This window comes from Silene latifolia, chromosome Y (genome assembly GCF_048544455.1).
Source record: "Silene latifolia isolate original U9 population chromosome Y, ASM4854445v1, whole genome shotgun sequence".
NCBI classification, from domain to species: domain Eukaryota; kingdom Viridiplantae; phylum Streptophyta; class Magnoliopsida; order Caryophyllales; family Caryophyllaceae; genus Silene; species Silene latifolia.
Window position 1 is genome coordinate 443,043,551 of NC_133538.1, and position 24,261 is coordinate 443,067,811.

A 24,261-nucleotide genomic window follows, 5' to 3' on the forward strand; every position below is an offset into this window, starting at 1 on the left:
CCTAGTGTGACCTTAGTTAATTATGTTTTCGTAATGATGGAAACATAATTTTAATGTAATTTTGAGATCTCGTATCTCCTTTTGGTTTTCTTTAAGTATTATGGTTTTGAAATTAGAATGTAAATAGGTTCATTTTGTAATTTGTTTTAATTGTAATTTTGAGAAGATTAAAGATGGAGATTGGATTGCTCACTCCCGCTACATGGACCAAGATGGAACATCAAGACAAGCTTCTCGAGTCCTAGGAAGGATTACAAAGTTGTATTTATGTTCATTTTGGTAGATAGGCCACACTAGGACTTTGTTTTTGTTTTACGTTTTTCCAATTTTATTGCTTTTCTTCACATGATAGTTAATGCATCATATTCCGCATAAACCAAACCACCTACTAAAATGCATGAAAATTGACTCATATAGTTTGGATGTTAGTTTTCATAGACATACAGATGTCACACAACATTAAGCCATCACCTTAGTTTATTCAATCTTACATGCTACATATTAGTTCAGTTAAAATGAATTAAAATAAAGTTGATGGGATCTTCCTCTAAAACTGAAATTGAGACTAGTCTTTATAGGCCAAACAGCTATGAATCCCTTCTTTGTCGGTAGGCATATAGGACCTTACTCTCCATATGACCCCTTCTACGTTGGGTAAGTAGTTTGTGTTGACTTAGTTTACCTCAACATTATAATTCGAAGAGTTTCTCGTGATTATGATGGACTATAGATAGAATTTACAGAAATTTATCGACCAAGAATTCTAATAGTAGAATTAGCCTAGAGGTTGGCTTATTAATTTACAGATAATTGAGTCTTGGGATCATTTATATAATTCTTGAGGAAGATCAATTGTATAAATGCTTGAGTCTTCGCGTTATAACAGTATTGCATTAGACTTAAATCATAACGATGAGTATGCTTATTATATCTTTTTCCTTTTCGCAGTGTAGAATTCGTTTATATTGATAATACTGTTACAACAAATGGCTGGAAATAACGAAATCCCTATGCCAAGTGCCACATTTGGACGCGAGTCCTGGCTAAAAGCTTTCATGGACCACATGAATCAGCTCACTCGACTGAAGAATGACGGGTCAAACTTTGCGGACTGGGAGGCATCATTACGGAATGCTGCCATTGCTGACGGTAAGCTCAAGTACTTAAGTGAGCCAGTACCGCCAAACCCAGGCCCCAATGCAAGAGCTAACGAGTCAGTTGCTTATAGTGACTTCGTTATGGAAGCGGGTGCGATAAAGAACGTACTCATTTTTGCAATGGAAACCAATTTGCAAAGACGCTTCATTGCCCAAGGTGCAAACAAGATTTTCACCACGCTCACTAATGAGTTCTCAAAAGCACCGAGAATCGTTACTTATGAGCATACATGTCGCTTCTTTGATGCGAAACTCCGGAAGGGCCAACCGGTTAGCCCACACATTCTTAACATGATTGAGAATGTCGAGAAATTGGAGGCACTTGATTGCAAAATCAGTGAGAGCATAGTCATTGACCGTATGCTTCATTCACTTCATGATGGTTTTGCCCTCTTCAGGGCAAATTACTACATGAATGACATGAAGAAAAGTCCTCATGAGCTACACTCACTTCTCGTACAGACCGAGAAGGATATGAAATTGAGTGGGAGAATGAAGCAAGATGTTCTCATGATTTCCAACAAGAATAAGGGTAAGGGCAAAGCTCACGGCGACCTAACTATAGGAAAGCCAAAGTTTAAAAAGTCAGGAAACGGTAAGAGTGGGCCTGGTGAGACTAGTGGCTCACAAGGCAAGGCAAAGAGCAAGGGCGGTGACATTGAGTGCCACCATTGTCACAAGACTGGACATTAGAGGAGGAACTGTCCCGTGTACCATGAGGACATAAAAGCAGGCCGCGTCACTCCTGTTGGTATGTCATCTTATATTCATATGATTGAGATTAACCATGCAAGTTTCGAACTTGGGTACTTGATATCTTGGTTGTGGTTCTCATCCAGTGTAATCATTTGTTGGGCCTAAAAATATCACACCTCTCGCAAAGGGTGATGTGGACCTGCGAGTCGGGAATGGAGCTAAAGTTGCTGCAGTCTCAAAGGGAACATACGTAATCCAACTCCCAAGTGGTTTTGAGTTATATTTATATAACTGTTACTATGTACCCAGTTTATCTAAGAACATTATTTCTGTTTCCGTACTTGATAAAGACGGCTTTTCATTTTCAATAAAGGATAATAGTTGCATTTTCTCTTTCAATGAAATGGTTTATGGCAAACTAGTTTCCATGAATGGAATTTATATCTTAGATCAAACCACAGATATATTACATGTGAATAATAAGAAATTAAAGGTTAGTGACAAAGATCAAACTTATCTATGGCATTGTCGAATGGGACACATAAATGAAAAACGTGTAAAGAAACTCATCGAGAATGGGACTATTCCCGCATTCGATTTTTCTACATTTGGCACGTATGAATCATATCTTATCGGTAAAATGACTCGAATTTCCTTCAAAGGTGTTGGAATGCGCGCTAGTGACCTATTAGGACTCATACATACTGATGTATGTGGACCTATGTCAATTACCGCTAGAGATGGCTATAGATATTTTATCACTTTCACGGACGATTTGAGTAGATACGGATATGTCTACTTAATGAAGCATAAAAGTGAGTCCTTTGAAAAATTCAAGGAATACTAGAATAAGGTTGAGAACCAACTGAGAAGAAAGGTTAAAGCACTCCGTTCAGATCGGGGTGGCGAATATCTTTCAAATGAGTTTGATCAACACCTTAAAGATTGTGGAATAGTTTTGCAGTTAACTCCACTTGGAACACCTCAATTAAATGGTGTGTCCGAACGGAGAAATCGAACATTACTTGATATGGTTCGATCCATGATGAGTCACACGGTAGTACCTGATTCATTATGGGGTTTTGCTCTTTTGTCAGCTGCTCTTATACTTAACCGAAGTCCGTCTAAAGCTGTCGACAAGACTCCATATGAAATGTGGAAGGGAACAGTCCCTAACTTGTACTTTATTCGGGTTTGGGGCTGGGAGGGTTATGTTAAGTGGAGACACGAGGATAAGCTCGGCCCGCGATCGGTCAAGACATACTTTATGGGTTATCCAAAAGGAATGTTTGGTCATTACTTCTATTCGCCTACCGAACATCAAGTTTTTGTTGCGGCTAGTGCGAAGTTCTTAGAGAAAGAATTTCTCGAGAACAAGTCAAGTAATAGAACCTTCGAGCTGTCGGAGATTCAAGACCCAACAACCGAGGAACGGATGGAGGAAGTTATTCCTTTAACTGATGATACGGTTAACATTCCTCAGGAATCTAGGAGGTCGGGTAGAGTCTCTAATCCTCCAGACAGATACATTGGTATGGTCGAGGAGAATGACGTTTTGCTCCTAGAGAGTAATGAACCCGCTACCTATAAAGGTACCATGACCTGTTCCGACTCTAAGCTATGACTTGAAGCCATGCAATCCGAGATGGACTCCATGTATGAGAATGACGTATGGGATCTAGTTGATTTACCCAATAAGGTAAAACCTCTTCAGTGCAAATGGCTTTACAAAATAAAGCATTCTGTAGACGGGCAACCAGATACCTATAAGGCACGACTAGTGCGAAAAGGTTTCACTCAACTCCACGGATTGCATTATGATGAAATTTTTGCACCCGTAGTTATGCTACGTTCCATTCGGATAATCTTAGCGATTGCCGCTTTTCATGACTATGAAATTTGGCAAATGGATTTGAAAACCGCCTTCTTAAACGGTTATTTGGAGGAGGAGTTGTATATGGTACAACCCGAAGGTTTCATAGATCCTGAAAATCCTAAGAAAGTGTGCAAGCTTAAGCGTTCAATTTATGGACTTAAGCAAGCTTCTCGGAGTTGTAATCATCGTTTCGACCAGGTGATAAAAGAGTATGGTTTCACTCGATCGGTCGAGGAACCATACTTATATATCAAGTCGAGTGGGAGCAAGATTATTTTCTTGATATTGTATGTCGATGACATACTCTTGATTGGGAATGACATTCCTCTCTTATCTTCGGTTAAAGGATGGTTGAAGAACCATTTCCTGATGAAAGATCTGGGTGAGGCATAACACATATTGGAAATCCGTATCTATCGAGATAGATCACGACCGATGTTATCACTGAGTCAGGAGTCTTATTTAGATAAGATTCTTGAGAGGTTCAGCATGACCAACTCCAAGAAGGGGAACCTTCCAATGACGTCTGGGATGCATTTGAGCAAGTCTCAGTCACCCACGACACCTGAAAGGGTTGAACGCATGAATCGTGTTCCTTATGTATCTGCAATAGGATCAATCATGTATGCCATGATATGTACACGTCCAGACGTGGCATATGCACTGAGTATGACGAGTAGGTACCAAAAGAATCCAGGTGAAACACACTGGATAGTTGTTAAAAACATCCTTAAGTACCTACAGAGGACTAAGGATTGGGTATTGACTTATGGAGGAGATACTAAGCTATGCGCAATCGATTCTGTGATGCTAGCTTCTAAACAGATCGAGATGATTCGAAATCTCAGTCTGGATTCGTCTTCACTCTTAATGGTGTTGCGGTCAGCTGGAAGAGTTCCAAACAGAATGTTGTAGCAGATTCTACTACTGAATCCGAGTACTATGCCGCTTTGGAAGCAGTAAAGGATGCTATATGGATGCGTCAATTCTTACAAGGACTTACGATAGTTCCTAGTTCGAATGACCCGATCACCATCTATTGTGACAATAGAGGTGCCATCTTCTAGGCTAAGGAGCCTAAGTCTAGCAACAAGTGTAGACATGTACATCGGAAGGCTCACCTGATCCGTGATTACGTGGAGCAAGAGGAGATAGTGATTAACAAGATAGCTTCGGATGACAACATCGCGGATCCTCTCACTAAACCTTTGTCATATGATAAGCATGAAGGGCACGTTATTTCCATGGGAATTAAACGTGTTCCTGAGTTGTAGTAGTTGATTATGGATTCGATACATTATCTTTTTCATATGCTATTTATAACTTCATCGTTTTATTTCATATTTTGTTTTTCATGTGGATTGTACGACAACATTGAATGCCACAAAGTGAACTGAATTAAATTATATTTGTTTTGGTCCGTAATCGCTTACATGAGCTGATAACTTTGGATATTATTTTGTGAAGTTGATTGATGGTGGGTTCAACGAGCCATAAGTCAAACAGTTGGCTGATCGATCACAGATGCGAGTTATAACGATACCTCGTAGGACATATTGTGACAACGAAATGGAGTCCTAAATGTTTAAAACATTCGGTGCCAGGTCGTGGATTGGACGTCCATTGTGTTCCTAGAGTCGATTCTTTTGACTATCGACTGTCTCTTGAGATTAAGGCAGTTTTTGGGTGACTTTGGTTTCTTTCTCATGGTCTGCCGTAATAGGAGGCTAAGCAGATTGTCACTGGGTCATTTCATACTGTGCTTATATCTGCAAGATTCGAGTTGAAGAAAATATCCAACCTTTATCAGGTTTAGTTATTTCTCAGGGCCACTCGAGGAGTTGTAACTGAAATGCATGACCATGCTCGAATGATGATTCGTTTATCAATTAAGTTACTCTCTAGTCGGGAAAACCACTCTTGATATTGATCACTTGTAAAATATGACCTTTGTGAATACGGATTTTGCAAATTGTTTTACATTGAGTGGGAGAAATTTTAGGATATGAGAATCGGTTATCGCACATACACTTGTGAGGACAAGTGGGAGATTGTTGGAGCTAGTGTCCTCCACAATTAGTGTGATAACATTTATAAATCTCTTATAGGTTCACAAGGGTATACTTAGTATTTTATCAGTTGATTAACGTTTACTTAATAACGGTTGACTTGCTAGAAAGTTTGACGTTATTATCATACTGATGGCGGTGATCAACTGGTCCCTACAAGTCACACCTAAATGATGTGTTTAAGAGATGTGATTATGGAAATATAATCACATTGATGCCTTATATGACTAAAAGGTTAGTCCATGTATTTGTCTAAACAGTTAGTCAACGTGATGATGAGACGATTATTTAATACAATAAAATAATATTAGCTGAGACGAATTAACTGTCAATTCGTAAATTGAATATAATATGTTATATTTAATTAATGTATATAATGTTAGCTTAAACGAATTAAGATATTAATTAAATAATTAAACGTAATCGATTATATTTAATTAGCAAATTATAAATATGCGATATTTATAGTTAATGTATATATTATACGATATTGTCATCATAAATGTTGACAGACCGGTATTAATAAATCGACTGCAAGCTGTTGTGTGTGGACTTATTAATACATGTCGACATAATTGATAATTGATAAATAATACACATTTTATACATTTTGTGAACAACCAAAAATAAGAAGATTTTCTCCTTATTTTTGGTAGTAGGTAAAACCGAAAAAGAGGAAAAAGAGGAGAAAAAAGGTCTCCCCTAATTCACTCTTTTACACGGTTTAAAAGGGAGTATAAGGAGATTATTTTCTCACCTCTCTTTTGACCTAACTCACTCATCACACAAAAAAACAAAAACCCTAAAAATTCATAAGAAAATTAGGGATCTCATTCTAGCAAATTGAGGGGCATTTCTCTTAGCATCTTGGGTGCAACATTTAGGAGAATATCAATTTGATACTTGTTCTTAGGCCATATTTGCTAGGACTAAAGGTTAATTCTTAATCTCCATTCTTTTTGTTTATGTAAATTCGTTTATGACTAGTTTTTCATAATTATAATTTCGTTATAATCCGAAAATTTATAGAGGAAGTATACCGATATTTCCTACACATCAAGGGTCAACTCATGGTCCTCATTCATGAGACGGAAAGAGACAGTCTTCTCTTTCACGTCATACACAAATGAATTTAAGAATTACAAGGTCAGGTGAGGGTAGGATTTCTTTCGCAAGTAGTATAGTCCCTCCATTCCCAAGATTTCAAAGATATGAACTATGTCTCCCTTAACCCCCAAGGTTTCCAAAATCTCAGGGTTCACACACCTAGTAGGTCGGAAGGTACGACTCATCAAAGCTACGAAGGCCTTACGTTGCTTGAAGTCGGAAAAGATTACCGATGGATGTTCGTCCACTGGAGGAACGACGGGTTCATTACCGCTTGTTGCCTGGGGCTCTTGTTTTCGGCATGCTGCAAAAAGATGGGTTTTAGCAAGAGTATATGTAACAAGATTTTGCCATGGATGGACTGGTTTTGAATTGTATACAATTTAAGACGAACTTTTAAGACGAAATTTTCTCACAAGACACAAGGCATTTTAATAAAAGGGTCATTTTTATCACCAAAAATCCTTGAAAGAGTATCCTAGAACAATGAAAAGAGTCAAAAATTCAACTTAGGGCCAAACCCTAGAAACTTTGTATCACTCAAGAAGCAATTTTTACATCATAGAATCGGGTTTGTGACGGCATAAAGTAGGTTTGGAAGCAACTAAACTCAAGATATCAATAGAAAGACACTAATTTCAGTTTACACATTGTAGGGATTCGGATTTGAGCAATTGCATACCATAACTTAAGAATAATTGAAAGAAATTGATTAAAAACATTACCTTAAATGAAGTTTTGGGCAAGCAAAGAGAAAATCCACAAACAATCACTAGCAAATTATCCAAGAGCTTGAGAGAGAAGTGTTTTGAAGTTTTTAGAAGAGGGAAGAAGAAGTGGGAGGCGGAAATAAGAAAGAAGGAAGCATTATAGGGTTTTTAGAATAACCCGGGCTGAGTCACGATAAAACCGTACTCGGTCGAGTATTGGGCTTACTCGGCCGAGTATGGACTACTCGGTCGAGTATTCTAATTGCTCGGCCGAGTAGCCAGAGGTCAGTAGCGATTCTAAACCTGACTTACTGGGTACTTGGTCGAGTGTTACTACACTCGGTCGAGTGTGGCCTACTCGGTCGAGTATAAGATATACTCGGTTGAGTGTCACAGAACAGAAGCGGAATTTCGGAATTATTGAACCTGCAAAACGAATAATAATGTTCGGAGTTCCGTATAATCGGGCTCGTCACCGTTAGAACCTAACTCTACCACATAAACACGTATCACACACGATATATATATATAACCTTTACTAAACCAGTCGACGATCCACATGCGTTCCTCACCTCAATTACAGTAAACAATTACGTTACAATTCATACACATGTCTAAGACTAGCTACACAACCTGCAAGGGTTAGTCTATAACGCTACAACATCACAATTTCCACAATTCGTCCTATACTCACACTTATCTAAACATCCATTTAGCAAAACCATTGTATGGCACAACAATTATCAAATGAGTCATTCAATTTAAACCTGCCATAACACAATAGTGTTCAATAATTCACCCATCGTAATTCCAAACACCACTCGGCAAACATTACAACCAGTTCGAAACTTATCACTTACTATCGTCACTACATGCAAGACTCACATTGGTACCCGAGTTACAGCTAACAAACACACATGACAAACACTCTTCAAGCAACTACTTCTATTAACTACCCTTCCCTGTGGCTGGCTTAAGCATGATGGGGCCATGATTTTGAAATGAGGACGCCTACTCACCCAAAATCTAGCATCAGCTGGAGCTCCCTACATACATACACCAGGTTCATTTTAATTGACACCCTACGTTCATTGGTTCATTGGTTCAGGTTCCAAAATCGTCGGCTCTGATACCACTTTGTAACACCCTTGCACACCAGAATGCCTTACCAAGGACCATCCCGGTGTATGAAGGTATTACCATGTCGGTCACCCGAGGTAGTAGATCAAATAGACAATGAAAGAACAGTTATATTATATTAATTAATGTCTTTACAACCAAACTATAAAACGTGATACAAAAGAACAGCTACGACTACTACAGAGCTCTCGCATCAGGACATCTATTCCGGTAGCGTGGTGACTCGAATCCCTCTAAGCCCAGCAGCAAACAGACTAGCTGTACCTGCTAAACCAACTGCTCAGCATCCCCGAATGGATCATCACAGATTTTACAAAACAACAACGGGGTCAGTTACTGAACAATTAAAGTAAGACAAGTACAATAAACAACCAACTGATCGACATCATCCTCCGGTCTCCCGATCTCACACAGTAACCGACTACACACCGAAGTATGTAGCCCTGCCAGATTACCCATCACAACAGGTAATCCTCACCGCCAGTGGGGGACCGCAGCCAATCCTCACCTAAATCCCGCTCATTAATGAGCGATATCCCTGTCCCTTAATGTGCACATCCCCACCCGTGGTGGGTTCCACGGAGGGCGAACTAGGGTGTGAAGCCACTCCCGCAAGTGACTCCACAACTATCATCATAATACCACCACTACCACCACACCAACACCACACCAACTCTCCAACGATGATCAGCAGACAACAATCATACACAGTACAACAAATCAATCTTAAATTAATTAAACAGGAACTGAGTAGGGAAACCCTACCTTATCGCCAACCACGAAAATGCATCCACAAACAGCCAAGCAAGACTCCAAGACGCATCCTACAACGATAACCACATCCTATTATACGACTACCCTAAACAATCTACTGAAAAGGACAACCAAACAACGACTTACCTAGTGACGCTGACCAACGGTGACACGGACGACGACCACGCAAGCATACTTCCTACGCACCCCGTCCCCTTCCATGGTTGAGGTCTAAGCTAGATGAGAGTGTATGGAGATATGGGTGATAGGTGAGAGAAAGATAAATTAGGTTTAAAGGAAAATGAACTGCCAAAAATGAAATAAAACTTGCGAACTTCCGTTTTATATCTACGCGTCAACAACAGCCATACTCGGTCGACTACTCACACTACTCGACCGAGTAGTCCCTACTAGGTCGAGTAATCACTCCCCTAAGGCTCTTATCCTCACCTAGCCTCTCACCTATCCCTTCCTAAGGTCTTTCCTGGTCAAAGGGTCGGTCAAAAGAGTCTTTAAACATCGTGGGTATTACAAGATCAACTATGAAGTGCCTCCCCTTTATATAAGGGAGGTAAATGAAACTTAAACAACCTAGTAACAGCCAGCCCCGATCGAGGGCGTGGTTATCCGGATTAATTCTCTTAATTTCTCACTTAATTGCTTGGAGAATCCTATGTTGGTGATTAATTGAGCGATTAATCACTCGGTTAAGTCCTTAACCCTTAGCATCCTAGGCATGTTGGAATCTTATGCTTTCCACCTTGATTTGGACTTGAATTTGGGCTTGACTTTGATTGTTGACAATATTTGTATTACATACATTAATTCATCAATTTCTCCATGCAAAACCCATGCAAATACTTCATGCTGGTCCAATACTTGGTCTTGCTTAGCCATTGAACTCTAGCTTGCATTTTTGTTGGATTTTGGCTCCTAAAAGCTTAAACTCCTACAAAACATGTGAAAACAAGCAATTTCAACTAGAATAAAAAATATTAGCTCAAAACACTATGATAAGTGCTAAATGACATGTAAAATGGAACTAATATAGGGGGTAAAAATATATAAAATATGCACTTATCAAACTCCCCCAAGCTAAACCCTTGCTTGTTCCCAAGCAAGAAACCACATCCCATCAATTGCAATATCCTAAACAAGCTAAGCATAATGATTTAGAAACCCGAAACAACATGGGAAAGGAATAAAGTAAAACATGGATGAGATATACATGACGGCGTAGCATGGAAAACTCGAAATGAACCTTTAAGCTCTTGCATGATCTTTTGACTTATGGACTTTCACGGAGCACTCAAACTCATTTTGATGTGAAAGGACAATTTTGTGAATAAACACTCAACAATCAAATGAAAGCATGATAAAGAAGCCAAATGGGTAGGAAGAAGGCAATATGTAATGGGTATGAAGGGGGAACAAATGAATTATGGATTGTGGAGCTAATGTCAAGCTAGCAACAACCAAATGCTAGGATGCTCAAACCAATTCTAACCCAATTTACAATTCAAATCATAAGAAAACTCTCAAAAATATGTGAATAATGCATCAGAGTTTCTCACATCAACTTCTTCTCTCTTTTCATTTCAATTCATACTTCTTTTTTTCATTTTCTTTCCATGCCTTTTTCATTTCTCAATTTTTTTCAATTTTTTTCAATTTTTCATCATTTCTTTTCATCATCTTTCTCTTTCATTTTTCCTCTTTTTTTCTTGAGCATTAAGGCCAAGCTCACATGATTCTCTAAACTTTGAAACAAATCCCAATTGAGTACCCAAACCAGACCAAACAAAGCTACTAGCTCAACAAGGTAGGCAAATTATAATGTAGATAGGAAAAATGTTTGTGAAGGGGTCAAGAAGGCAAATATATTCATGCGAATGGCTCCAAAATGCTATAATAAATGAATGCATGCTTACAAAGAGATGACATGAGAACCATAATTGTGCGTTTTGATGAAACACACATCATAAGGAGACACCTACACTCACCTAAGAGAGACCGGATATGGATGCATCGGTCTAAAGAGGCTCTACCATACCAATTTGTAGCTTGCCAAAAGTCAAGATCAAGCCTATTCGGTTAATTTTCCATCTCCCACCTACTATGTCAAGACATCCCCATGTAGCTATCATCCCATCATATAAGAACAAATCATTAGCCAAAAGCTATCATTAGGATAAGCAAAGGGGAAAGTAGGTGACAAGCAAGCAAAAAGCACAAAATTTCTCTCAAAATTTTTCAAATTTTCTACATTACATGCAATCTACACTATATGCAAATGCAATCCCCCCCCCTCCAAGCTAAACACAACATTGTCCTCAATGTGCCAACAATTCAAATTACCCATCTAAACCATAAAAATGGCTCAAAGCACGAAACAAGAAGGACTAGAGGTCATATTTAATGGGTTGCAATACCTAAACTAAAATGCAAAGCAAATAAAACTTACTCGACTTGCTAGCCTCTCCCCAAGCTAGCACGAATTCGGGGGATTTCTTCATCATTCAACTAAGAAAAGGGCCAAAAGTTGAACCCCTTCCTCCCTTTCTTCTTCTTACCACTTCCACTTGCTTCACCTTGTTGGCCACTCCCACTAGAATCATCCTCTTGAAGAGGAGTGACATACTCACCAATATTTTGGCCACTACCAAGACCATCACCATAGCTACTATAACCACCATACCCTCCATAGCCACCATATCCTCCATGTAATGCCTCAACTCCATAATCCGAACCACAAAAATCCGGACCAGGAGCATATGTAGTAAAAGTACCTAAATCATTATTAGGAGGGGGAGGATGAGGAGGAAATCCACCCGGGGGATAAGTATAAAATGAAGGGTATGGCCCCTCGGGTTGGATTACTCCTTGTCTAGCAAAATGATCATAAATTGGATGCAATGCAAGTCTTTGGTCATCACGAATTGTATTAACATTTAAGTTCAAGTCACGTATCATATCCATAATTTCTAGACTAGAGGGTGAATGAATACTAGAGGTGGAATGGCGTGCTTGGGAGGGTTGACCTCCCTCACGCCGCTCAACGGTGGTACGTGGCTCACCTCGTAGATCCAAGTGGTAAGTTGGTCTAGTAAAAGGGGCACTCCCATGATAGGGCTTAGTGTGAACTAAAAGCTTAATTTCTTTCTTTTCTTCGGGTAGACGAATGGAGTCTTGCCTACCTATCTTCCAAACCATGTTAGGGTGAGCATCCCTAAACCAATTGCAAGAAAGAAAATACTCATAATCTAGCCCAACCCCTTTTTCCCTAGACACAAGCAATGGTCTCAAGTTGGTGTTTTCTTGGTTGAACCTACACAAGTGGTGTGCAATCTTTGTAACCAAACCTCTTAGGACAATACAACTATTCTTGGGGTTACATTGTTTGGTCAAGTGGACCGCAAATTGGTAGGGGACATTAATTCCCCAAGTATCATCACCATTATCATTCAAGAAAGCACCCAAAATCTCCACCTCTACCTTCCTCACCGAGTGAGGCTCATTTTTCCTAAAAAAGGTCCATCCCATAAACCTTTGCCAAATCTGAATGTCGGGATAATTTATATATTGGTGAGGGCAATGGTCCCAACTTTGAAAGGGGAAGTGAGAAATGGCATTCTATGTCAAAACGGGGTTATAAGACTCGGGTAATTCGGTAGGTAAGTCTCTATGAGGTAATTGGAAAATATTAGCGAAGTCCGCTAGGTCCATTCTATGGTCCTCATTAAACAATCGGAAGGTCACAAAAAGCACAAAACCGGGTTTTCTACACCTATGAAACTCAAAAGAGCTCAAGAACTCAAGGGTGAGTTCGGTAAAGGTCTTATAATACTTTGTATAACAATGCTTCATACCAAGATTTTTAAACAATGTCTTAACATTATTTTCAATTCCAATATTGTTTAGAGAAGCTTGGTTGATAAATTTAGTCGGTTTCATACCTTTGCTCTTTAGGATGACCTAATTGTCATATTGCTTTTGACAATTAAAGATGACTCCGGAAAAATCCGGATCTTGCCACTCCGGGACCTCTTTCATTTGCATATCCTCCGCAGTCCGGGAGGATTCCGCATCATTCCTTCTCCTCTTAGAAGCACCTTGGGTAGGAGGTCTTCATGGTGCCATTTTTCTGAAATTTAAGACAAAAATTCATCTTAAGGCAAACCAAAATTCATCCAAATAGACATAATAGAATATATTAGTGAACTAATTCATACTATAAACATGAAGAAAGCATTCTACAACTAATTTCTAGTACAAATAAGCACAAAATCAAATTCCCCCAATTTGAGTTAGGGTTTGCAAAACTTGATTAAACTGATTGAAATGGATGAAATTAAAGAGAAAAGGAAGAGAAACTTACTTGTTGATGTTAATGGTTGAATGAATCTTGCAATATGATGAAGAACTAGATGTTTCCTAGTGATTTTGAGTGAAGAAATGTGAAGAAAATGAGAGGAGAAGAGTAGAGGAGTACCATCGGGTAGAGTGATATAAATATATTTTTTTTTTACCCGTATAAAGAAGCTGCCAAAGACGTAGAAATCCACGTCCCCAATAGGGGTGGGCAACCCCGATCGGGGTTGACCGGTCCACGCTGCTCTTTCCTATGCTTCCGTATTTAATTTAATTCCTCTCGTTTTCGAAAACTACGTCCCCGAACGGGGTTCTTGCACGGGGAAGCGTGCCAAATTCTCCTTTAAATCTCCTTTCTTCATTTTCACCTATAAATTACAGAAAGAAACATCGTCAAGTTGAGTATTTTATTTCTAATCTACGAAAAACATTAAATTGCGGAAATTAAAAACAAAAATAAATAAAAGCAAATAAAAAGCTTGGGTTGCCTCCAAAGAAGCGCTGGTTTAACGTCCCGCACGACACAAGAAGCTATTTGATCAAGTTTCGTCATTGCACTTGCCACCAACCAAGCTCCATTTCATAGCTATCTTTGCATTCCACAACCATTTGAAATTGTTCAAGTAAAATTTCCTTTTCTTTTTGGCACTCTTAGCGATAGTGCCTCTAGCATTGTCACCTACAAAACAAACAACACCAATATCTTCCTTCAATGGATCCATTAGTAAGGATCTAAGCGTAGTAGAGGCATTAGGAGAGTCCACAGTGCTAAATAAATAACAAGACTCTTGTAACATTGGGCTTCTAATGGTGTTGTTTTTGCTAAAGGAGACCGGGTCATCACCCACTTCTAACGTCAACCTCCCATTTTTTACATCAATTAGCGCACCCGTGGTGCGTAAAAATGGCCTACCCAATATAATTGGGGTTTGTGAGTACTCGGCCATATCAAGAATGAGGAAGTCAACGGGTATGAAAAACTTGCCAACTTTGACGGGTACATCTTCTAAGACACCTAAAGGTCGCTTTAAAGAATGATCCACCATTTGCAATGTGATACTTGTGCATTTTAAAGCACCCATATTAAGTTTTTCACAAATGGAATAGGGCATGACACTCACACTAGCACCTATGTAACACCCAAAGATTTCCCATTTTGACATTTAAAATTTATTAGACCGTTTAATCACTTTATTATATATTTTGAATTATTCAATTTAATTCATTTTATGTCAAACACAATTTTTATAAACGTATTATATAAAAACTCATTTTTATAAAAATACGTATTATTAAATTATATTCTTGAGGCATAATTTATATAAGAATAAATGTATACATATTTTTGAATAGTGACGGTAATAAGAATAATTCTCGTCTAACATTAGACCGTCACATTTCAATGGGGAATCTTATCTAAGCACGGACCAATCGAAAAGTGACAACACGCTCACCTACCCTCTTACACCCTACCTCTAAATATCTCCTTTATATATATTATTAATATTAATATTATTATTAATATTATTATTATTATTATTATTATTATTATTATTATTATTATTATTATTATTATTATTATTATTATTATTATTATTATTATTATTATTATTATTATTATTATTATTATTATTATTATTATTATTATTAGTTACTACTACCCGTGCCCCCCCCCCCTTCTTCCTCCTTCTTCATTTGGAAACGCAGCAACAACAACAACAAAATCAGAGTGCTCCGTACAGCTCCATTTTCGTCCCCTTCAATCCCAGATTTCTCTCTCATCTCTCAACCTTTTCCTCTAATTTTTACGCCATTCTCTCCCTCGTTCTTTCCTCATTCTTTTAAGGTAAGAAAGTTTTGATTTTGTTGAGGTTTCGAAAATGGCATCTTATGACAAACTCGGTTTTATGACACAAACAACTCGTTTTTCGTTCTTTTTAGTTGAAGACTGAAGATAGGCTCGTGTTTTGGACGTTTTTACTCGAGAATTCGAGAGCTAAAGGTAACGGTGATAGGTTACTAGACAAATGTCGAAATTTCCGTCTTATGGGTTGTTTTATATGTTCTTTTCTGATAAAGTTTGATTCTTTACTTATCTTATTTGTATGGTAAATTTTCCATCTTATATTAGTTTCTGAAATGGACTGTTTTGGGATGGTTTGGTCCTCTATTTTGGGCAGTCGGAGTAAGGCTGTATGGGACGTTTCTGAGCACGATTTTGGTGTCGGTTTCGTCGCTGGTTCGAGTCAGTTTGTTGACTACCACCCTGGGTGCATACACTTTTGTGAATTGGGCCAGTTGTGAGGGACAAATTCCATCTTTATCAAACTTCAATGTCGTTTTAAGATGGTAAAAAAATAGCCTTTTTGGCACGTCGTATGAATGAGCTGGTGGACTATTTTGGGAACGTTTTCTGTATAATTTTTCAGGACTGTATGGGGGTAGTCTTGCAGGTGTATGGAGTCATGGGGGGAGTTGTTTTAGAACGGGTGTGTATGAATAGCTATTGGCGGGTGTTTGTGGCTACTGTTGGCTGAGTTTGGGTCGTAATGGTGGCCTGTTTCGGGTCAGTTTTGGTCGGATTTGGGACGGGAGATAGAGTAGTAAAGGATGGTTAGTGTGTATGGGAAACGAGCGTATATTTGGCGCTAGTTTAGTTGGTTCAAAATAATTAAATTTCCGCCTCGTGTTTTTATAAAACGTAATTCGTTAATATCGTTCTTTCACATAATTATTTTGTTGGACTCATTCGATTTAGTTTGTTGGGCTCATTTGATTTTAGTAAATGGGCTAGCTATATTTGGTAATTTGGGCTAGTCATGTTTATAAATTGTTTGGTTTATTTAAAATATGATTAAATAACCGTCTCGTGTTTTATATAACGTAATTCGTTAAATATCGTTCATTTTTATATTCTTCTCACATGACTTATAATTTATGAAATACATTTGTTAAGTATCTCCTTTGTCTATGAAATGACATGTTTCCATGTTAATATGAGTCCAATGTAATTATTCATGCCCTGTGAGTAGTAAAAGGTTTATCTTACAGTCATTTATAATTGAATGCTTGTTTTGCTTATTATAAATGGTTCATTTCCGTTTGTTTACATTTTTATTCAAGTGACAAATATGGAAGAAATGGGTTACTTATTCATATTCATGGTTATGATTTGGCATGAAATGTCTCACTTGGTTTATCATCGGTTCATTACATGTAGTAGTGTCTTTCCAAGTTGATTCGTATCGCTTGGTTGAGTTGTGTTCGTTTGATAATGCCTTGATGCTATACCGTATTGCTTGACTTATCTTTACGCCTCTTTCAGACTGTCCTGCCGATTGTGGGTTTAGCTCATATCTTCCGCCTCTTTCGGACTGTCCTGCCGATTGTGGGTTCTCGATTTCCGATTTAGGGTTCGGGTCTTGGATGCGGACTGTCCTGCCGCATGTTGAATTGGGAACTGTGCTATCCCGAGAGTCTGGCCAGATTTAGACTAGGACTGAGTCTTGGGAGTACCATTGTCGTCCTACCAGGGGAATTATATATTTATATATGAGTAGTAAAGGTCTTGCTTGGTTATAGATATTGGTATTTGTCTTTCATGTGTTGGTTGACTTGGTCCTATCGGATACTAGGGGTGAGCTATAAGCCCTCTAGTTGCGATATGATCGTCGGGATTGATGTTCCCATCCGTTCTTATGGTGAGATGCAAGCCATAAGTATGAATGTGACATTAGTAGCCACGTCCCGTGCAATGTTTGCTAAGTGGTTTTCTAAGTAATGGCTACAATTTCTATTTTTGTAATTTGTATTGATTGATCCCTACTTGACTTTTTTACATGATTCAGATTCTAATCTCACGTTTATGTTGTATTTCCTTGAAATGCGTGCTTTGGTGTAGATTACCGTATTCTCGTGTTTCATATTATTTAATTGTCCCACATGAATAGTTTAATCGTTATCATACTAAGGTTGATCTATCGTTTTCCATCTCATTCAATTGTCGTGTTTAATTATAAACTTGATATTCTTATCTTTTGTAAGTATCCTATATGACTTACCTGTTTTAGTTCTTTGTTATGTTTGTTTCAATATTTTGTGGCTGGGAGAACCTTGAGTTACTCCCCACTGACTGTGGCGTTCATGTTTACGTGAATGACAGGTGGTGAAGATGCTTACGTGGGGAAGACGTGTGGGCTAGCGAGAACTAAACCCTTGGACCTTAGTTGCTAGTTTAGAAACCCCTTATATGTTTATTCGTGGGATATATTTTCCCCATTTTCTAGACTTGGGTTGTAATAACCTAAATTTATCTATTGTTGTATTTGTTTCCTTTCTTTAGTGGCACCCGCGTGCTATTCTTTAACTAGTAATTTTTAAAAGTTTCAAAAATATCACAAATTTCCGCTTTAATTTAGTAGTTATATTTTTCGCTTTATCGCGGGGTGTCACAACCTAGGTCGCAAAGGGCCTTATCAATGGTATATATGCCTATAGTGCAAGGAATAGAATAGCTACCGGGGTCCTTAAGTTTCGGGGGAGACTTGTTTTGTAAGAGTGCACTACACTCTTCGGTGAAAGCAATGGTCTCAACCTCATTGAAGGATCTCTTCTTTGAGAGCATTCCCTTCATAAACTTTCGGTAAGAGGGGACTTGGGTAAGCAATTCTATAAATGGGACGGTGACTTGCAAATTCTTACAAACTTCCAAAAACTTACCGAACTTACCTTCCTCCTTGTGCTTTGCTAGACGATGGGGAAACGGTACTTGAACAACTTCCTTTGGAGGAGCATCCTCCACATCTCTCACATTCACTTTCTCATTCTCAATGGGAACTTCCACCTTCTTTGAAACAACATCACTCTCCTTGGCATTAGGAGAGACTTTATCAACAATCACCTCGTCACCTTCTTTGGGCATAGGGGGCTCAACATCTTTGGTATCAAGTTTTCTCTTTCTCTTTAGCATCAATAACCGATGAGGAAATGATACACGATCCATAACAAGAGGCTCTTCACTAGCCTTCTTTTTGACATATCCCCCAAGCTTAGGCTTTTTAACAACCACCTCATCGTCCAAGGTCATGGAGGGTCCATCATAGCTTGTACCACTTCTCAAGGAAATAGAATTGACGGTCTCGTGTGGTGGCGTACCTTGGGGTGGTAGCTGACCGGTTTTCCTTTAAGAGCTAGAAGCGGCTAGTTGAGCCACTTGTTGCTCCAACATCTTGATTGCGGCATTGTGAGCTAGATCATTCTTTTAGATTTGAGCCAACAATTCCCTTTGCATTTGTACTATCAAGCCCTCAAGCTTACCTCTCCCTTGGTTGTTTTGTTGGCCATTTTGACCTTGATTTTGTTGGTAGTTTTGTTGAGGTGGCCTTTGTTGGTTTTGATAAACCGGTGGAGGATTATACTTTTGTTTTTAAGGGACATAGGCATTTTTTTGTGGTGGGGGTTGAGGGTTAAGCACATTGTTGCTAGTATAAGACAATTTCGGATGGAATTTTGAATTCGGGTTGTAAGTGTTGGAAAAAGTACCCGGTGGATATGAACTTTGTCTTAGAGCTTGAAAAACATTTACCTCTTCAATAGGAGCTCGGTAATGAGCGGTGTAATGACCCGCACCTCCGCAACCATCACAAACAATGATTTGACTTGTTGAAGACACGACATTGAGATGTTGTAGGGAATCTCTAGCATCTCTTTCCGCCAATTGTTGTTGGAGTAAGGCAATTTGAGCTAGCAAGACGGAGTTGTCGGAGGATTCTTCTTTACCTTTGAGTGGCACACTTCGGGAATTAACATATTGTGCATTATGGACCGCCGTAGATTCGATCGTGGCATGAGCAATATCGGTGTCAATTTGATCAAACCGCCCATTGTTGGCGAAATCAAGAATCCTTCGGGACTCGGCACAACATCCATTGTAGAATGTTATAGCTAGAAACCAATAATCTAGCCCATGATGTGGGCATTGCCTTTGTAGCCCTTTTTACCTCTCCCAAGCTTCATATAAGCTCTCAAGAGCTTGTTAACAGAATCCGGTGATTTGGCTCCTCAAAGTTTGAGTTTTCTCCGGTGGAAAAAACTTTTGATAGAAAGCAAGAGCCAATGTTTCCCAATTGGTGATTCCCATGGCGGTGTGGTCAAGACTATTGATCCAAAGCTTGACCTTGTCTTTCAAAGAGAAAGGGAAAAATATTTCCCTTATTTGGGCTTGAGTGACGCCCGTTTGACGGATCATGGAGCAATAATCGCAGAAATTTTGCACATGCAAATTGGGATCCTCCAAAGGACTTCACCCAAATTGCTTCCTCTTCACAAGTCTAATGAAAGCCGGTTTGATCTCGAAGTCCGGCGCTGTAATTTGAGTAGTTGTGATACCGGCCGGAAGCATGGCCGCAGTGGGCTTTGTGTGATCGGAAAGTTTCACCATCTTTTTAGTAGAAGATGGTGGTGGTGGTGGTGGTGGTGGAGATGATGAACTTGAAACCTCCTCCTCTTCAATAATTATTAGATTGTCCAAGTAAGACTTTCTAGCACTTTCAAGTTGTGCGGGAGAAGCGGCTTCTTTCACTTCTTTCCAAAAACATCGTCTTCTCCTAAAGGTTTTCTCGGGATCGAAATCCGGTGAAAGTAATTCCCCACTACGAGAGGACCTAGGCATACGACAACAATTTCTAGAAAATCAAAAGTAACGGTCTCAAGGCACAAGTGTTCCATAAGACAAAAGAAAACAAGATAAAAATCGACAATTCAAAACGCAATAAAACCGTGCTCCCCGGCAACGGCGCCAAAATTTGATAGGCTTATCGTGTACCTATGAAAAGATAATTACCCTAGACACAAATTAATGTAGGAATAGGAGTCGAACACAAGGAGACGGGAATTGCGTTATGAAATGCTATGGAAAGATTCTTATCAAGGTCGATTTCGTTTTGGGTTTGTTTGTTGTTTGGTTGATGACTAACAAATATTAATATGAAAACTATATGATAAAAGGGAGTCTAGGGGAGTCGGGTCACAGATGCAAAGGTAAATATATGATCATGATAAACTCGGTAATAATAACATTGTCAATTGTTTAGGCTTAGAGACACCCACCTTACGGTATTAGTGTCAACCATAGACCGGGTCCTAGAGAAACTCTCGTCCATGACTAGGTCGTCCTACTACACATGCTTAGTCTAATTCAATTCCATGCCTCTCGGCTTTTAGAATGAATGAACAAACTTAACCAATGAATAAGGCCTTTAAACATAGATTAAACGTGAAGATGAAAACATGTGATAGAAACAATTAGAAAATATTATATCAACCTAATTTAACATTTTATATATTTGATTTTGCATGGCTTCCCTAGCCCCTAGACTAAGGAATTTAGCTACTCATATTAAAGTGTAAACTACAAAATTTATTAAGAGAAATGTTAAACATGCTAATGGAAATGATGTAAATTAAATAGTAAAGCATATAATATAGAATTAAACTATGTGGTATAAAAGGACTAATGATGAAAACTATGTGAATACTATAATGAAAACGTAAATTAGCAAACTAGAAATAGAAATACCGTAATGGACATGAACTTGTATTGCAAAGAATAGAGTAGAACCAAATGCTTGAATATATAAATAACCAAGTGTTTAATAACCAAATGCTTCACAATATTGAAAACAAATATGAAAACTATTGAGAGAATTATGCTTAAGGCTATTATAAAGTATATAAGACGTGAGAATGAGATGAGATCAGCTATGAAGTGCCTCCTCTTTATATAGGGGAGGGAAATGAAACGTAAACAACCTAGAAATAGCCAACCCCGATCGGGGGCCTGGTTATCCGGATTAATTCTCTTAATTCCTCACTTAATTGCTTGGAGAATCCTATGTTGGTGATTAATTGAGCGATTAATCACCCGGTTAAGACCTTAATCCTTAGCATCCTAGGCATGTTGTAATCTTATGCTTTCCACCTAGACTTGGACTTGAATTTGGGCTTGACTTTGATTGTTGACAATATTTTTATTACACACATTAATCCATCAATTTCTCCATGCAAAACCCATGCAAATACTTCATGCTAGTCTAATACTTGGTCTTGCTTAGCCATTGCACTCTAGCTTGCATTTTTGTTGGATTTTGGCTCCTAAAAGCTTAAACTCCTACAAAACATGTGGAAACAAGCAATTGCAACTAGAATAACAAATATTAGCTCAAAACACTATGATAAGTGCTAAATGACATGTAAAATGGAGCTAATATAGGGGGTAAAAATATATAAAATATGCATTTATCAAGTTAAAACGAAATCTGAAGAACATTAAAAAATAGACAGTCGACCAGACTGTTCAATCTGAACTCACTGCTGAAAAAAACGAGTCTCTTGTTAACAAAATCCATGTTTTAACTAATGAACTAGATGAGATTAAAAGAATGCATGTTACTAGTTCAACTTCTTATTCTGAAATTTGTTCTAAGTTTGATAGACTTAATAATGACTATAATTCTCTCCTTGATAAGAATAAAAAGTTGCTCGTAGTAGTCAAAAATCTTGAAACTGATTTAAGTAATGCGAGAAATATAGTTGCTAAATGGGAAGGCAGTACTACCATCCTTGATTTTGTAGTCAATCAATCTAAGAACAACAATAAACTTGGATTAGGCTATGACTCACGTTCTGATTTCAGACAAAGCGATTCTCAATATCATACTGTCTGGATCCCTGAACAGAAAGTAAACACCCCTCCCGACTGTTCAAAACAGATTGACGCCAGTACTGCTGAGATTAAGAGACCTAAACCCATTGAGAGAAATTTTCGCAAGCGTAACTCTTTGCAAATTTTGTGGACACACAAGCCATGTATTTAATGCCTGTAAAAAACGCTTAGGTCATTTGGATCAAAACATAAGAGTTGTTAAAAAATTGTGGATTAGAAAAGATGTTTTAGATACCGTTCGTTATAAGAGGGGACCCAAACAATCATCTAACTAATTCTCTTTTGCAGGGCCATATGAAAGGAGTCGGCCGTTGGTATCTTGACAGTGGATGTTCACGACATATGTCAGGTAATAGACACCAATTTCTCTCATTATCGACCTACGATGGTGGTAATGTGACATTTGGAGACAACAAAAAAGGTGAGGTAGTTGGCATTGGAAAAATTGGTAAGTCTCTTTCACATTCCATTGACGATGTGCTGCTTGTAAGAGGTCTCAGACACAATTTAATTAGTATTTCCCAATTATGTAACAAAGGAAATAAAGTCGAGTTTCATGCAAATCTCTGTTACGTAATCAAGGAAAGTACTAACGAAATTGTTCTTGCAGGTAAGCGAATTAATAACATTTATGTGGCTGACTTAGGAAGTATTCCTAGAGAAACCATTAAGTGTTTGACGGTCATGCAAAACGATCCTATTTTATGGCATAAAAGATTTGGACATGTCAGTTTTGATTCATTGAACAAACTTTACAAACTCAATCTTGTGGATGGTTTACCGTCTATCAAATTTGAAATTGAAGGAGTCTGTGATGTTTGTGCTCGATGTAAACATGTCCGAAGCTCTTTCAAATCTAAAAGGTTCGTTAGCACCACTAAACCTCTAGAACTAATTTACATGGATTTGTGTGGTCCAATGAGGATTAGAAGTCAAGGTGGAAGTCTCTATGTATATGTTCTAGTGGATGACTATTCCCGGTTTGTTTGGACCTTATTTTTACATGCTAAAAGTGAAGCTTTCGAAGAATTTCATGTTTTACTTAAAAAGCTTCAAAACAAACTTGGCCATAAGTTAAACTCCATTAGAACCGACCATGGAACAGAATTTGATAATGAATCGTTTATATCATTTTGCAGGGAAAATGGTGTGGATCATAATTTTTCGGCTCCTAGGACACCGTAACAAAATTGAGTAGTGGAAAGAATGAATAAAACTTTGGAAGACATGACAAGATCCATGTTACTTTGTAGCGAGTTGCCAAGAAACTTTTGGGCCGAAGCTGTGAACACAGCTTGCTATATTCGTAACCGTGTTGCTATTAGATATATTCATAGAAAAACGCCTTATGAGCTTCTATATGGGCGAAAGCCAAACATTTCACATTTCCGCTGCTTTTTGGATCAAAATGCTACGTTCATGGCAAGAACAATTTGGGAAAATTTGATCCAAGAAGCGATGAGGCGGTTTTCATTGGATATTCAAACAAAAGCAAGGCTTATAAAGTTTACAACAAAAGAACTATGTGTTTTGAGGAAAGTGTACATGTAATTTTTGATGAAACTAATGTGCTTAACGCTGAATTGCAGGATGATGATGACTTTGAGATTGGATTTGTAAGAGATGATCCACCTGAACTAGAGGAGGAGCCCTCGTCGTT

At 38.4% G+C, this 24,261-nt stretch overlaps 1 non-coding gene across 1 annotated transcript; it reads left to right on the forward strand.

Annotated features, from left to right (window-relative positions):
* Positions 1-19,839: 19,839 nt before the first annotated feature.
* LOC141635157 (small nucleolar RNA R71) lies at positions 19,840-19,946 on the forward strand. Its single transcript, XR_012539861.1, has one exon. It is a non-coding gene; the product is annotated as a small nucleolar RNA R71 (small nucleolar RNA).
* Positions 19,947-24,261: the final 4,315 nt, after the last annotated feature.